At 45.9% G+C, this 14,291-nt stretch overlaps 1 long non-coding RNA gene across 1 annotated transcript in view; it reads right to left on the bottom strand.

Moving 5' to 3' along the window:
• Positions 1 to 13,997, bottom strand: part of LOC132519416 (uncharacterized) — a 161,689-nt gene extending 147,692 nt beyond the window's left edge. Inside the window, exons 1-2 of the long non-coding RNA XR_009540159.1 lie at positions 13,651 to 13,997; positions 13,263 to 13,318 (exon numbers count right to left, since the gene is read on the bottom strand). This is a non-coding gene — a long non-coding RNA (uncharacterized LOC132519416). The remainder of the gene's footprint in view (positions 1 to 13,262; positions 13,319 to 13,650) is intronic.
• Between the last annotated feature and the right edge of the window lie 294 nt (positions 13,998 to 14,291).

Below are 14,291 nucleotides of genomic sequence, written 5' to 3'. Positions count from 1 at the left end.
CAATAGGAAACCTATTTTAGGTAATGTATTTTTTCAAGACTACCTTTTCAAGAGCAGGGTTAGGTTTACCTAAAAATTGAAAGGACGGTACAGAGATTTGTCATAAACTCCCAGCCCACACACATGCATAGCCTCCCTGTTAGCAACATCACTCCCCAGAGTAGTACCTTTTTTTACAGAGGATGAGCTTGCATTGATACATCATAATCACTCAAAATCCATAGTTTATCTAAGGGTGCTATGGGTTTGGACAAATGTGTGATGACATGTACCCATCAGTATGATATCATACAGAGTATTTTCACTCCCCTCAAAATCCTCTACACTCTGCCCATTTATCTCTTCTCCTACCCACCCCCGCCACCAACACTGATCTTTTTATTACCTTCATAGTTTTGCCTTATCCCAAATGTGATATAGTTGGAATCATACAGTCTGTAGCCCTCTCAGATTGACTTCTTTCATTTAATAATATGCATTTAAGTTTCCTTCATGTCTTGTCATGGCTTGACAGTGCACTTCTTTTTAGCACTGAGTACTATTCCATTGTCTGGATGGACCACAGTTCATTTATTCATTCACCTACTGAAGGACATCTTGGTTGCTTCCACGGTTTGGCGAGTATGATAAAAATTGCTCTCAACTTTCATGTGCAGGGTTTTGTGTAGACGTAAGTTTTCAACTCCTTTGGGTAAAGACCAAGGAGGGTGATTCCTGCCTGGATCATACCTGAGAGTATGTTTAGTTGTGTGAGAGACTGCCGAACTGTCTTATAAAGTGGCTGTATCACACTGCATTCTCACCAGCATATGGTGTCGTTGTTTCAGATTTTGGCCATTCTAATAGGTGTGTGGTGATATCTCATTGTTTTAACTTGCATTTCCCTAATGACATATGATATGGAACACCTTTTCATATGCTTATTTGCCAGCTGTATATCCTCTTTGATGAGGCATCTGTTGAAGTCTTTGGTCCATTTTTTAATTGGGCTGTTTGTTATCTTATTGTTGTTTTTTAAGGGTTCTTGGTATATTGGCTAACAGTCCTTTAACAAATGTGTTTTTTGTAAATATTTTCTCCCAGTCTGTGGCTTTTCTTCTAATTCACTTGATATTTTTGCTATCAAACACAAGTCCATATGCCTGAAGCACAGTGAGGCCAAACAATACCAAAACGCCAGAGCTGGGAACAGAGAAAGGGTTATTGTAGGCCCATGAAAGGAGACGGGAGCTCATGCCTTAAAAACCCTGCACTCCTCGAAAGCTTCCAGCAAAGCCCTTTTATAGGAAAGGTGAGGGAGGGGCACGGTTAGTTGTTGCAAACCTCTTGGTGTCAGAGCCTTTTTTTAAGGTCAGGTCACGGTCAGGTCACACAGTTCCCATAAATCTCCTCCAAAACAAAGGTTATTCTCTGTTCTGACAAGGGGCAAGGTCCCAAGGCTCAACTTTCCCCCTCTGAGGTCCAGGCCCTGGCTAAGAGGAGAGGGTCGCTGCACGGGCCGGATACCTGGCCCAGGAGCATTCCTCCAGCACCCAGTCTGGATCCTCCTGCACGGGCCCAGGCCTAACTAAAGAGGCAGATCTCAGCTGTCGGCGCCCTCAGGGCCAGGTCCCCAGACCCTGCCCAGCCATCATCACTGAGGGAGCCAGGCACCCAGGATCTACCGGTCCTTAGGCTTTTCATTTAAGCTGGAGAGAATCACCTGTATAGGCGCAAATGGAGCAAATACCCAGCAGGTGAATTCCCAGCTCCCAGAGGCCCTTCTTTGAGAAAAGCCCTAACCACAGGGGTGGACCTCAAGTAATGCCGTGCAGTGTCCTTACACCTTAACCCTGACCTCTGGCCACCTCCTGGGAGCAGACAACTCATCTCAGCTGTACCAAGTTTTGAAAATTGAACGGAGAGACGGAAGCTGGTTGAAAATGTTACCTTAATGGCCGTGTCCATATACTCCAGCTGCTGAGGCCTCCGTGGGTTGTGACCCATGCTGACTGCCACCACCATTAGGTCGACGAGGTGGGGATGGGGGGAGAAGGGTCACCTCTGCTTCAACGCCTAGGCCCGGCCAGGCGGCGGCCGTGGTGACGGCTCTGCAGCTCTATAGGACACAGCCCTCAGGCTCTCCCCGGGACCCCCAGCTCACCCACCGGCCTCAAGGCCAGAGGGCCCGGAGGGTCCCGGGGAAAAGGCTGCAATCCGCCTCTCTCCGCATTCTCTGCCGCGAGGCCCACACTGACTGCCTGCACAGCTGTACCTCCGCCCGCGAGACTCACAGTCTCGCGATAACAGCTGCATGCCCGCTCCGCCTCTATTACATTTCCTTTCACAGAGCAGAACTTCTTAATTTTAATGAACTCCAGCTTATCAATTATTTCTTTCATGGATCATGTGTTTGCTGGTGTATCTAAAAAAGCATCACCATAACCAACGTCATTTAGGTATTCTCCTATGGTATCTTCCAGGAGTTTATAGTTTTGCATTTTACATTTAAGCCTGTGAAATGGGGAAATGATCCTATATTTTGAGTGAATTTCCTGAAGGATGTAAGGACTGTGTCTAGATTAATTTTTTTGGTCCAGCACCATTCTTTTTTTTTTAATTTATTTATTTTGGGCTGTGTTGGGTCTTCGTTTCTGTGCGAGGGCTTTCTCTAGTTGTGGAAAGCGGGGGCCACTCTTCATTGCGGTGCGCGGGCCTCTCACTATCGCGGCCTCTCTTGTTGCGGAGCACAGGCTACAGACGCGCAGGCTCAGTAATTGTGGCTCACGGGCCCAGTTGCTCCGCGGCATGTGGGATCTTCCCAGACCAGGGCTCGAACCCGTGTCCCCTGCATTGGCAGGCAGATTCTCAATCACTGCGCCACCAGGGAAGCCCTCAGCACCATTCTTGAAGAGACTATCTTTGCCCTGTTGTGTTTCCTGTGCTCCTTTATCAAAGATCAGTTGACTGTATTTATCGGGGTCTATTTCTGGGCTCCTTATTCTGTCCCATTGATCTGTTTGTCTATTCTTTCACCAGTACATCACTGTCTTGATTACTGTAGCTTTACAGTAAGCCTTGAGGTCAAGTAGCATCAGTCTTCCAACTTTGTTCTTCTCCTTCAATATTGTATTGGCTATTCTGGTGTATTCTTTATGTAACGTTTAAATCGATCCACTTTTTACTTGCTATCTAATTTAGTCGCATCCTGGCCATAATATCCATGGAATTGAAAGCTTGCTATATATTTTTTATATAAAATAGATGATTATTAAATAGAAAGCATTCTCCTGTCCCACCCCACATCTCCCTGTACACATGCCCTGATGGAATGGCTCATACTTTGAAAAATTGGTGTAAGGAAACACTCAAAGCCCACCGAGTTCCACACTTTGCTCGACCATTCATTGACCTTAATCTGGTCATAGCCAGACCCCTGGTCCTTTGTCTTCCCATCTGTGCAAGGGGCTCGATGGAACAAATATTTATTGGACCCCAGCCCTATGCTGGCCACCAGGACTATCCAGGACAGTCCCTGACTGAGCAAAGGGTCACAGACCACCAAGTTGTCCAAAGTTTTCACTCTCTGCTCCCTTAAGTCTGCTCCCCTGACTGAGCCCTCCAGCCTCTGACTGACTTGGAGTGAAAAAGAACAATGACAGTCCCTGTCCCCTCATGCCTCTTCTTTCCCTCTGGAGAATCTATGCACTGAGCTTAGTTGAATCAGAAGAAAAAGCTGCCTCTCTCTTCCCCACACTGGTCACCCTGAATCATATTCACATTGGGAGATGGGGCTAAATCAAGCAATCCAGTGTGGTTTAATGGCAGGAACACTAGAGTAAGAAGTCCACACTCTGCCTTACATTACGTTTCTGTGACCTGCCAGCAGCATGATCTCTCTGAGATTCAGTTGCCTTATGTGTAAATAGAGAAAGGCCTACTGAGCTCAAAGTACTGGTGTGAAGATTCGGTGAAATAACATAGTCTTGATCTCCCAGCACCTAACCTGACACACAGTAGGCATTCAGTAAACGTCAGTGAGACCTGAATTGGAATCAATAACCATCTCCTAGCGTGTACAGGTGATGGGAACTTTACAGGGATTCCTGACATACTGACAGGGAACAGGTCCTTGTCCCAGTGGCTTGTGTACATTCCAGCAGTCTGAACTGTTGTTGTTTCTCGTGTGTGTGTCGTCATCTGTTTGCATGGAGATTGGGCTTTTAAGACGTTGCAAGCTTGGTCATGTTTAGGAAGTATCTACTACTTTATTAAACCTGACTTTCCACTTCAGTGAAGAAAGTACACAAGAGGATGCAGGGGAGAAAGGGTGAGAGGAAGGAGGAAGGCAGGGAGAGAGAAAGAAGTCAGGATGCACAGCAGCTAGTCTCCAGTGCTTGAGGTTACGTGTCCATCTTAGACCTACTCAGAGAGCTGAGCAGAGGCCCCACAAGGAAATGAAAATTGAACCAGTTTCACACGCTGCTTTTCCACACCAATGTTCCCATCTATTGCCAACGCCTGCCCCCTTGTGGACGATCTTCACACAGCTTGGAGTTTCTAAAATGCAAAGAAGCAGAAAGCCTCACAGTGGAAAAAAATGTTTTCAGCTTTCAGAGGTTCCCCAATGCCGGCAAGACAAAATTCACTGAACAGAGATCCTTCATGATCCAGCCCCTGCCAACCAAGACAGCCAGAATGGACTAAGACAGGGATGGATACTAAGCTTGGACATATCATGTTCAAGTTACCTCTGGGACACCCAAGTGGGAAGGGTGAAGCAGCTCCTAGGAAGCTTTAGCGCTGGAGTATGGAGAGATGGAACCGAATGTTGAAAGGGACCTGGTGTGTCAGTTTTTCTGTTGATGCCCACAGGTGAGAACGTGATAGGTACTAGGTCCCCACATGCCCAGACACAGCATTAGATCATTTATGCAGGGCCCATCGAGAGCCTGGGAAGTCATTACCAGAGTCCTGCACACCCACCTCCAGTCTGTGACAGAGGAGAGATTGCAGAGGGGGAGACAATGTCCTGGGTGAGAATTACTGGAGGGCTATGGCGGTTCCCTTCCCTTCTCTGTAAGTGACAGGAGGCAAAGGCTTATGTTTTCCCACAGGCCAGATATGGGCCATGTGAGAAGGAGCCAAGCTCGAGGCATCTTGTAAAGGACACCGCCCAGCAGAATGGCCTGGAAAGACAAAGTGGCCCAGCACAGAAGGGAACCATGGCAGGTCAGCAGCCGAGGGTTATACCTGCTCAAGGTACAAACTATATTCAGGGTTGCTGGTCAGAGGACTCCAGCAGGGATGCACCCAACAAAAGAACCAGCATTTAAAACTCTGCCATTCCCAGACAGCACGTGTAGCTGAATATATCTGAACTAGTCCAGCACATCCTTCCTGTCCTGTACCGTTCCTGGAACCAACTTCCCAGCACCTTCGGAAGTGGACACTCCAGCCACAGGCAAGCCTCCAGATGAATGTAGCCCCAGACATCTGACAGCAACTTCATGGGAGACCCTGAGCTAGAATCCCCAAATTAGCCCCTTCCAAATTCCAGACCCACAGAAACTGTGGGAAATAAGTACTGTTCTTTTAAGCCACTATTTGTTATGCAGTAGCAGACAAGTAATACATGACTCTACCCTACAACTATGATTCAGATCTGGGGAGGGTCCCAGGAATCCATTTGTAATAAGCTCCCTAGATGGTCCTTTTGACAACTAACTAAAGTTAGAGGAAGAAGCAGACTGAGGCAGTATCTGGGAGCCCTGACATTCAGTGTCCCCATGAAGCTTACAGTCCTGTGGGTGCAACAGGCAATAATCACACCAAATACTGGATTAGGGTTTGGGATTTTGTTTTTATCGAAATATAACTGACATATAACATTGGGTAAGTTAAAGGTGTACACCATGTTGATTGATACACTTATATACTGTAATATGATAACCACTATAGCTTTCAATAATATCTCTATCGCATCACAGAATTATCATTTCTCTTCCGTGGTGAGAACATTTAAGATCTACTCATTTAGAACTCTGAAGTATATAATATAGCAATATCGACTATAATCCTTATACTGTGCATCAGATCCCCAGAACTTACGCATCTTCTCGTTGCAAGTTGTTTAGTTCTCATTGTAGAATCTGGGTTTGAAGGAGCTAGGAGTTGTCTGGGGCATCAATTTCAAGAGTCATTGAAATAGCACTGAAAATTACTTGCAGGTAAGCAAGCCAATCACACTTCCACCTAAGCTGACAGCTCCACCAAGTGGGCATTTCAAAAACTCCTCTCACCTGAGTGTTTCCCTTTTCTACACTCCAAGTCACAAGCAGCTAAAAGGCCAGCTTCACCACGGGCTGAAATGCTGATTCAGAACTTGTTTGCCTCTCTGCTGCTAACCAGTATTGGCCTCCTAAACTGCATGCCCCTCCATTGCCTCCCGAGAAGTCTGCTTTAGAAGATCAGACAGGAAAACTGTGAATTCGGAACAAACACTACAAAAAAGCGATGTTGCAGAAGTATCTTCAAAATATTGGGTCTGCTTCTGCCCATGGAAATAAATATGCTTAAAAAAAAAAAAAGCATTCTGCGTGAAGTCTTTATTAACCAAAAATCTATTTCTCCACAACAGATAATTTTCACATTCCTTGAGGATTGTCTCATATCAATAAGAATTGTTTGAAAATGTGGTCTTTGATAATGGTATTATATTTGTTATTGGCATAACTAAATTGTGCTAATAATATGGCTTATTTGCAGGCTGCTGTAGTGTAGTGGCTGAGAACACAAACAGTGAGTCAAAATGCTTGTTCAAATCCTGGCTCTCACTACCTCCTGTGTAAACTTGGGTGAGTAACTTCTCTCTATGCCTCATTCTTCTCAACTGTAAAATAGACTTAAAAATAGGAGTTTCTTCAATAGAATTGTGAGGATTTGTTAATCCTTGCAAAGCCGTACCTACAGCATAGAAAGTGCTCAATAAATGTTAGCTACAGTGATTACTTAACAATACTTCATTGTTGGTCCTTTGAGTTGTTTCAAAGATTACAATAATTAATGATGCAGGAATTAACATATTTGTTATATTTCTTGTCCTTGTTTCTTTTTTTATTTTACTGAAGTATAGGTGATTTACGATGTTGTGTTCATTTCTGCTGTACAGCAAAGCGATTCATATATATCAATATATACATTCTTTTTCATATTCTTTTCCATAATGGTTTATTACAGGATATTGAATATAGTTCCCTGTGTTATACAGTAGCACCTTGCTGTTTATCCATTCTGTCTTGTTTCTGATCATTTCATAGAATCTAAGATATGGGATTACTAGATCAAATGGTGAAAAGTTTTAAGAGTATTGACAGAGTATCAAGTTACTCTCCTAAACAGTTCTATGTGGCCCTCCCACCAACAGGGTTCAAAAACACATGTCAGCACGTGCTTTAAAACTAGTTGCTAGCTTGTGTCGGGGGGTGGGGGGGAAGAAAGTTTCCTCTACCCTTCTAGGTTCTTCTGGCTGGTCTAAGAATTAAATTGACATGAGACACATTAAACGGAGAAAATCAAATAAAAGTTTAATAACATGTATGCATGGGAGAGACCCAGGAAAATAGTAGTAACTCACCAAAATGGCCGAAGCCCTCACCTTAAATACCATCTTTAGCTAAAGACAAAAGAGGACATTGAGGGTAGTGGTTGGGGACTTCAAAGGGGAGAAAGAAAATTCACATGAAGATGAAAAAGAAAATGTGTGATAAACAAATGTTTGCTAGGCCCTGCAGAGACAAGGGACACAGAGTGGACTCTGATCTCTCTCCCACCACACCCCGCCCTTATTCCTTGCAGATATCTCTGGTGGTAGCTCTATTCTGGGAACAGTCCCTTTATCTAAATTCTTTAGGCAGCTAAAGGAGAGGTCAAAAGAAGGAATTCCTGAATCTTCTTCTTCTTAAAGATAATGAGCCTAAAACAATCCTCATGCCAAAGGTATACATGTTTCCCTGGCAAATTTGCTCCCCTGCATTTACCTAGTACGACTGCCATCTCATTGTTTCAGTCTGCATTTCTTAAATAACCAGTCAAGTGGGACATTTAATTTTTCTCTCAGTCAGACTTCTAGTCCAAATTACTTTATCCAGAGATAACGTAATTGGCAAAAATTTTAGTAAGAAATTCTCCCTGAAAATGGAGCAAATGTATCTCTAGGAAACTGAGGCAGAGGCCAGAAAAGGACTTGCTTAACTTGGGAGTATTCCTCAGGGCACAGTCTCTCAATGCTAAGAACATTCTAGAAACACAGCAGGTTTCTACCCATAATCCCCTGCACACAGCCTGGTCTGGACCCCAAGACAACAGAAGCCTCTGGCTGAGTAGGATTCTCTAGCTAATGTGCTTCCCTTAGCCTCCGTGGAGCTTCTTCCCCCTAGAGTGTCTCAAATGGTACGTATTCTAATCTAAGTGACAGAGTGTCACAATAGAATTCATCTATGGGGAAAAAATTGGACTCAACTTCGATTTTTTTCCACAAACAGAGACCCAGAAGCAGAACCTTCCCAGCCCTCTTTCCAAGCCCCCAGAGAGGCTCTCGGCTGCACTATGGATGAAGTGTCTGCCTTTGCATTTTCCTTAGACACAGTACTTCAGCCTTTCCATTTTCTAGGGCTGTAAACAGCTGTGACTTGAACAGGCTTAGAGTAGCAGCACTGCTCTCCCCAGGTCCCCGGCTGAGCTGACCTGCCACAGAAGGAACATGGGCACACTGGGAGGGTCTCTCTCCAGTCCCAGGTTATTCGGCTACACTGATCCAGCCCCTCAGGAGTGTCCAGAAGGGTGAGTGGTGATACTGCCACCACCTCCCTTGAGTGAGAAGTGAACCTGAGGACCAATGACTTTGAGGCAAATTAAAAATGCAGAACTCAAAACATACTCTTTCCTAGAATAGGCCCAGTATTTCCCCCTGAAGTATGATAATAAGAATAAATAATCATGTACTATTTCACTGAATCCCCACAGCTACTCCATAAGGCAGGTACGATCATTCCCATTTCACAGACGAGGACCAGCCAGCAAACAGAAACTACTCAAACAGGGGGGGATTTAATAAAGGAAATAAGCCATATGGGAGGTGGAAAAATCCAGAATCCAAACGTGGGATGGTGAGGGGACCCACAGGGGAGGGGCTGGCCAGTGGGAGCTGGGGCTGTGGAAGTGATCCTCCCATGGCCAAAGATGCCACTGCCCCCAGAGATGCCACCAGAGGCAGGAGGGGACATGGAGACACTGTGGTTTCTCCCCTCTGCCCCCCTTCAGTCTTCCACAAGGGAGCCTCGGAAAGGCAGGTCCCTGCAATACAGAGCAGGACAGAGAAGGGCAAGGAACGGGGCTGAGAAAAGAGACCAGTTCTGGCCCATGGCTCGTGGTCCTGCCACTACCATGTGGCAGAGCCAGGTATGCAAACAAGGTGCACATGAGTCCCCCAGCCTGGGAGAGGCAACAAGGGAGATGAGAGGTGGACAAAATAGCAGATGGAAGAAATAAGATGGTTTGAAAACTAACTGTGGGAAGGGAAATGACAGTCTTATGTCTCTAGCCAGGGTATCATACAAGCAACAAGGGGTGGAGACCTGTGGACACCTGGCTCCATCACTTACTTGCATCACGTACTAGGAGCACACTGATTAGTTAACTTCTCCAAGCCTGCCTTTCATCCACTCATTCAACATTTACTCAACACTGAGGATGGGGCGATGCAAAATGGAAAATAATGCTTTAGGAGTTCAGGGGAATCTAACCTTCATCCCTCTTCTCCTCTAAGTTCCTAACCTTTGGGAACAGGCAAAAGGAGACAAAAAGGGGAGAGAGAGGGCAGGGGAGTGGGAGACCTACACTGCCACAGTCCATGTGGTGGTCTGGCCCCTGGTCCATATGGCCAGCCAGTCACTCTTTATGCCCAGTCTCTCCAGTCGGATAAATCCCTCAGCCTCCTGTGGCAAGGACCTCAAGAGAGGAAAAGATGTGTCCCTGCAAAAACTGCCCCTGGATGTGGACCCCTTAAGAATCCATGAGGAAGACGAACCAGGAATGCAGAGGCTGACCTCCGAGCTGGTGAGAGCCCATCTGCGGAGGGAGCAGAGGCCGACCTCTGGAGTGTGGCAGGAAATGGGCACCTGGGACAAGGGCACTTCAGGTGAGCTCAGGTGAAGGCAATCAGAAGATGCCATAAACCAGGCTGCAAATTACATGCCTCAGATAAGCTCCCCGAGAAAGGGCTTCAGCAATAAAGTAAATCTATGAGAACAAAGCAGACCCAAAAGCCTGGTAGACTTTTTTAGATTCTGTTCCAGGATAAAGTTTAGAAGACTCTAACAAAGTTCACTCCTTTAACTGAGTTAAAGGCGTCTGTACACCCATTCCTCTTCTCCCCTGCTCTCTTAAGCTCACTCTAATCTTTGACCCCCCACTGATCTACTGAAAGTGCTTGTCAGCACCACCCATGAACTGCCCACGGCTAAGTCCAATGGTCAGTTTCTAGCCTTTATCTTCCTTCACTTCCCAGCAGCATGTGGCATTGCTGTTCATTCCTTCTTTCTCGATACACTTTCTTCACTTTACTCCTAGGACTGCACATTCTGCCTTATTGGTTGCTCCTTCCAGTGTCCTTTGTTGATTTTTCCTCTTCTTCCCCATCTTAGAGAGCTCAGTCCATGGTCATCTTCTCTGCACACACTTAATGTTTTGCTAGTGGCTTAGTTCAGGCTGCTATAACAAACTACCATGGATTGGGTAGCTTATAAAAAAACAGAAATGTATGTCTCACAGTCCTGGAAGCTGGAAGCCTGAGATCAGAGGGTCAGCATGTTGGATCAGGGGTCCTGGTTAGGACCCACTTCTCAGCTGCAGCATGCTGACTTCTCACTGTGTCCTCCCGTGGCAGAGAGCAGAGTAGAGGGAAGCCAGCTGTCCCGTGACTCTCACAAGGGCACTGATCCCATTCATGAGGGTTTCACCCAATGATCTCATCTCATCCTAACTATCTCCCAAAGGCCCCACCTCCTAACATCATCACATTGGGAGGGTAGACTCTCAACATACGAGTTTTGGAAGGACACAAACATTCAGTCCATAACAGCCAGTGTTTTGCCGCACTGCTCCAAGGTCACCTTCATGGGCTGCTCTGCAGTAATGGTGGTAGACCCTGTGAGCCTTCCTGTGCACTTGACATCACGCAAAGTTTTGCCAACAGAGAGTGTTGGAAACCCTGCAAGAAGAAGGGGCTTCTCCTCCTGGTTCTGGCGTGTTTCCTTTCTGCTCCTGCCACATGGATACCACGTGCGTGTGGGAGACATGAAGCAGCATTCCCAGGGACAGCTTTGCCTTGAGTTTCGGCAGCACCCCATGGGCAGGATCCCCAGGGAGTCTCAAAGGCACCCCAGTGGGAGTGCTTCTAGCCTCCGTCTCCCTGCACCTTGACACCGTGTTTCCTGCTTCCCCAGTGACTGTAGAGCAGCACTGGCCCAGGGAACCCAGTGAAGCCACAACCATGTGGCATGTGGCATCCACGGAGCCACAACCATCCTGGCTCCAATGAGGTTCAGATCCCAGCCTTGGGGAGGGGCCTGTCTTCCAAAGGTGTCTTTCCTTGAGTACTCTCCCCCAGCCAAAAGGTATTCTTGGGGTTCTCTTTAGTCCTCTATAGTTAATCTCTTGTTATTCAATAATTCTTCATGTTAAACTTGCCCTGCTTTCATCACGGTGTGGTTTCCACCTCCTAGATGCCATTGACACACTCCCTTAGTGATCTCAGCTAGTCTCCTAGCTTTAAAGCTGTGACAAAGCGAGAGAGAGGAATGGACAAATATACACTACTAAACGTAAGGTAGATAGCTAGTGGGAAGCAGCCGCATAGCACAGAGAGATCAGCTCAGTGCTTTGTGACCACCTAGAGGGGTGGGATAGGGAGGGTGGGAGGGAGGGAGATGCAAGAGGGAAGAGATATGGGAACATATGTATATGTATAACTGATTCACTTTGTTTTAAAGCAGAAACTAACACACCATTGTAAAGCAATTATACTCCAATAAAAAATATAATAATAATAATAATAATAAATAAATAAATGTCAACTGTATGCTCATGACCCCAAGTTTTCATCTCCATCCCAGTTCTCTCTCTTGAACTCCAGACTCAAAATACAATTCGACATCACCACCGGGATAGGAAAGAGCAAACCTGTAAGTCCAAAACTACATTCCTGATATTCCCAGCAAAACTTGCTCTATCCACAGCCTTCTCCATCACATTTGGCAAAAAAACTCAATCCTTCCTTCTGCTCACGTCAAAACCCTTGGGAGTCATCTCTGACTCTTCTCTCTCACCCTCACATTCAGTCCACCAGGAAATCCTGATTGACTCTACCTTCAGAATACACTTTCCTCTCACCACCTCCACCGCTAACACCCTAGCCACCAGCATTTCTTGCCTGGATCATCACAACAGTCTCAGGATTATCTTCAACATAACAGCTGGAGCAATCTTTTAAAATATATCATGTCACGCCTTTGCTCAAAATCCCCACAACGGCTGCCAAAAGTCAAAGCCAAAGTCCTTAAAATGCACAGCACCTCACATTTTCCATTTTCAAACTGTGCACCAGGCACCCCAGGGAATTCACAGGGTCACCACAGGATAGTTTCCATCTCCTAGGTTAACACAGCGATATCTGTCCCACTGTGACTATTAGTTTGTTAGGATCTAACTATTTATAAAGCCACTGTTAGGTATTTCCTTTGATGTAGGGGCACCATGAAAAATTGCTAAGACACTAATGGCACCACGGACCCTAGAAGTTTGGGAACCTCTGCGCCACACGATCACGTCTCTGGTCTCATCTACAACGGCTCCTTTACTGACCCTACTCACTCCACTCCAGTCCCCAAGTTCTCCTTAAGCTCCTCAGCCATACCTGGCACACTCATGCGGTGGGGCTTTTGTCTAAAACACTCATACTTCAGATATCCAAGGGGCTAACTTCTGCACCTCCTTTAAGATTTGCTCAAATGCTATCTCTTCCAAGGTGCCAGGTGATTTGTTCTTATAAGGACTCTCCTGGCTTGCAGATGGCCACCTTCTCACGTGTATCTTCACGTGGCCTTTCCTTGGTGTGTGCACTGAGACAGACAGAGAGAAAGCACTCTCTGGTGTCTCTTCTTATAAGGACACTAATTGTATGAGATCTGGGCCCCACCCTTGTCACCTCAATCAACCTTACTTACTTCTTTAGAGGCTCCATCTTCAGCCACATTGGGGCTTAGGGTTTCAACATAGGGATCTGCAGGGGGGACACAAACATTCAGTCCATAACTCTACACTGTCTGAAATTGCAACCTCACCTCCTCAACATTCCTTAACCCCCTTACCTTGCTCTTCTTTCCTCACAGTTCACACCTTTTTCACCTACTCTAACTTATAATCAGGCTATATCTCATTGTTTATCGTGTCTGCCCTCAGTGAAACTCTATTGATGAGGGCAGACAGAGGGCTTTGCCTACTCCATTCACTAGATGTCATACATTAGCGCCTATTACATAGCTGGCACTCAAAACTTACTTGTTGAATGACTGGCTAAAGCATAAGAGAAAAAACATCCCACCTTCCTCATACCTGATCCCATTGCATTCTCTTGGCATGTCACCAGATTGTAAGGCCTAAGGAAAGGAAAAGAAACACATCTAAATAATCAATGATAAGGTCTGGTTTCTAAATGGAATGAAAACATCTCCTGAAATTAATTGTATCCTCAGCAAGTCACTTAACTTATGGAACTGTTTCTTCATCTGAAAACGGCAACCACCTATCTCAGGTATTTTGGGGAGGATGAGATGGAAGAGTGGGCATGTGAGGTGCTGTGACTTCCAGCTGTACTGCTCTCTGGCTGGGGGTCTTGGGCCACTCGAGATGCTATAACGAAATACCAAAGACTGGATGGCTGATAAAAAAAGAAGTTGATTTCTCACAGTATTGGAACGTGTAAGTCTGAGATCAAGGTGCCGGCAGGGTTGGGTGAGAGCCCTCTTCCAGGTCACAGACTTCTTATTTTGTCCTCACTTGGCTACAGGGCTAGGGATCTTGCTGGACCTGCTTTTAAAAGGGCACTAATCCTATACATATGGGCTCACCTCCCAATGGCCCCACCTCCTAACACCATCACATTGGGCATTAGGATTTCAAGGTATGAATGTACGAATTTTGGAGGGGACACAAAACATTCAGACCACAGCATTGGGTGACTTTGAAGAAATGAA

This window comes from Lagenorhynchus albirostris, chromosome 4, assembly GCF_949774975.1.
Source record: "Lagenorhynchus albirostris chromosome 4, mLagAlb1.1, whole genome shotgun sequence".
Lineage (NCBI taxonomy): Eukaryota > Metazoa > Chordata > Mammalia > Artiodactyla > Delphinidae > Lagenorhynchus > Lagenorhynchus albirostris.
Note: the sequence above shows the minus strand (reverse complement) of the source record. Positions and strands in the feature narration are given on the sequence as shown.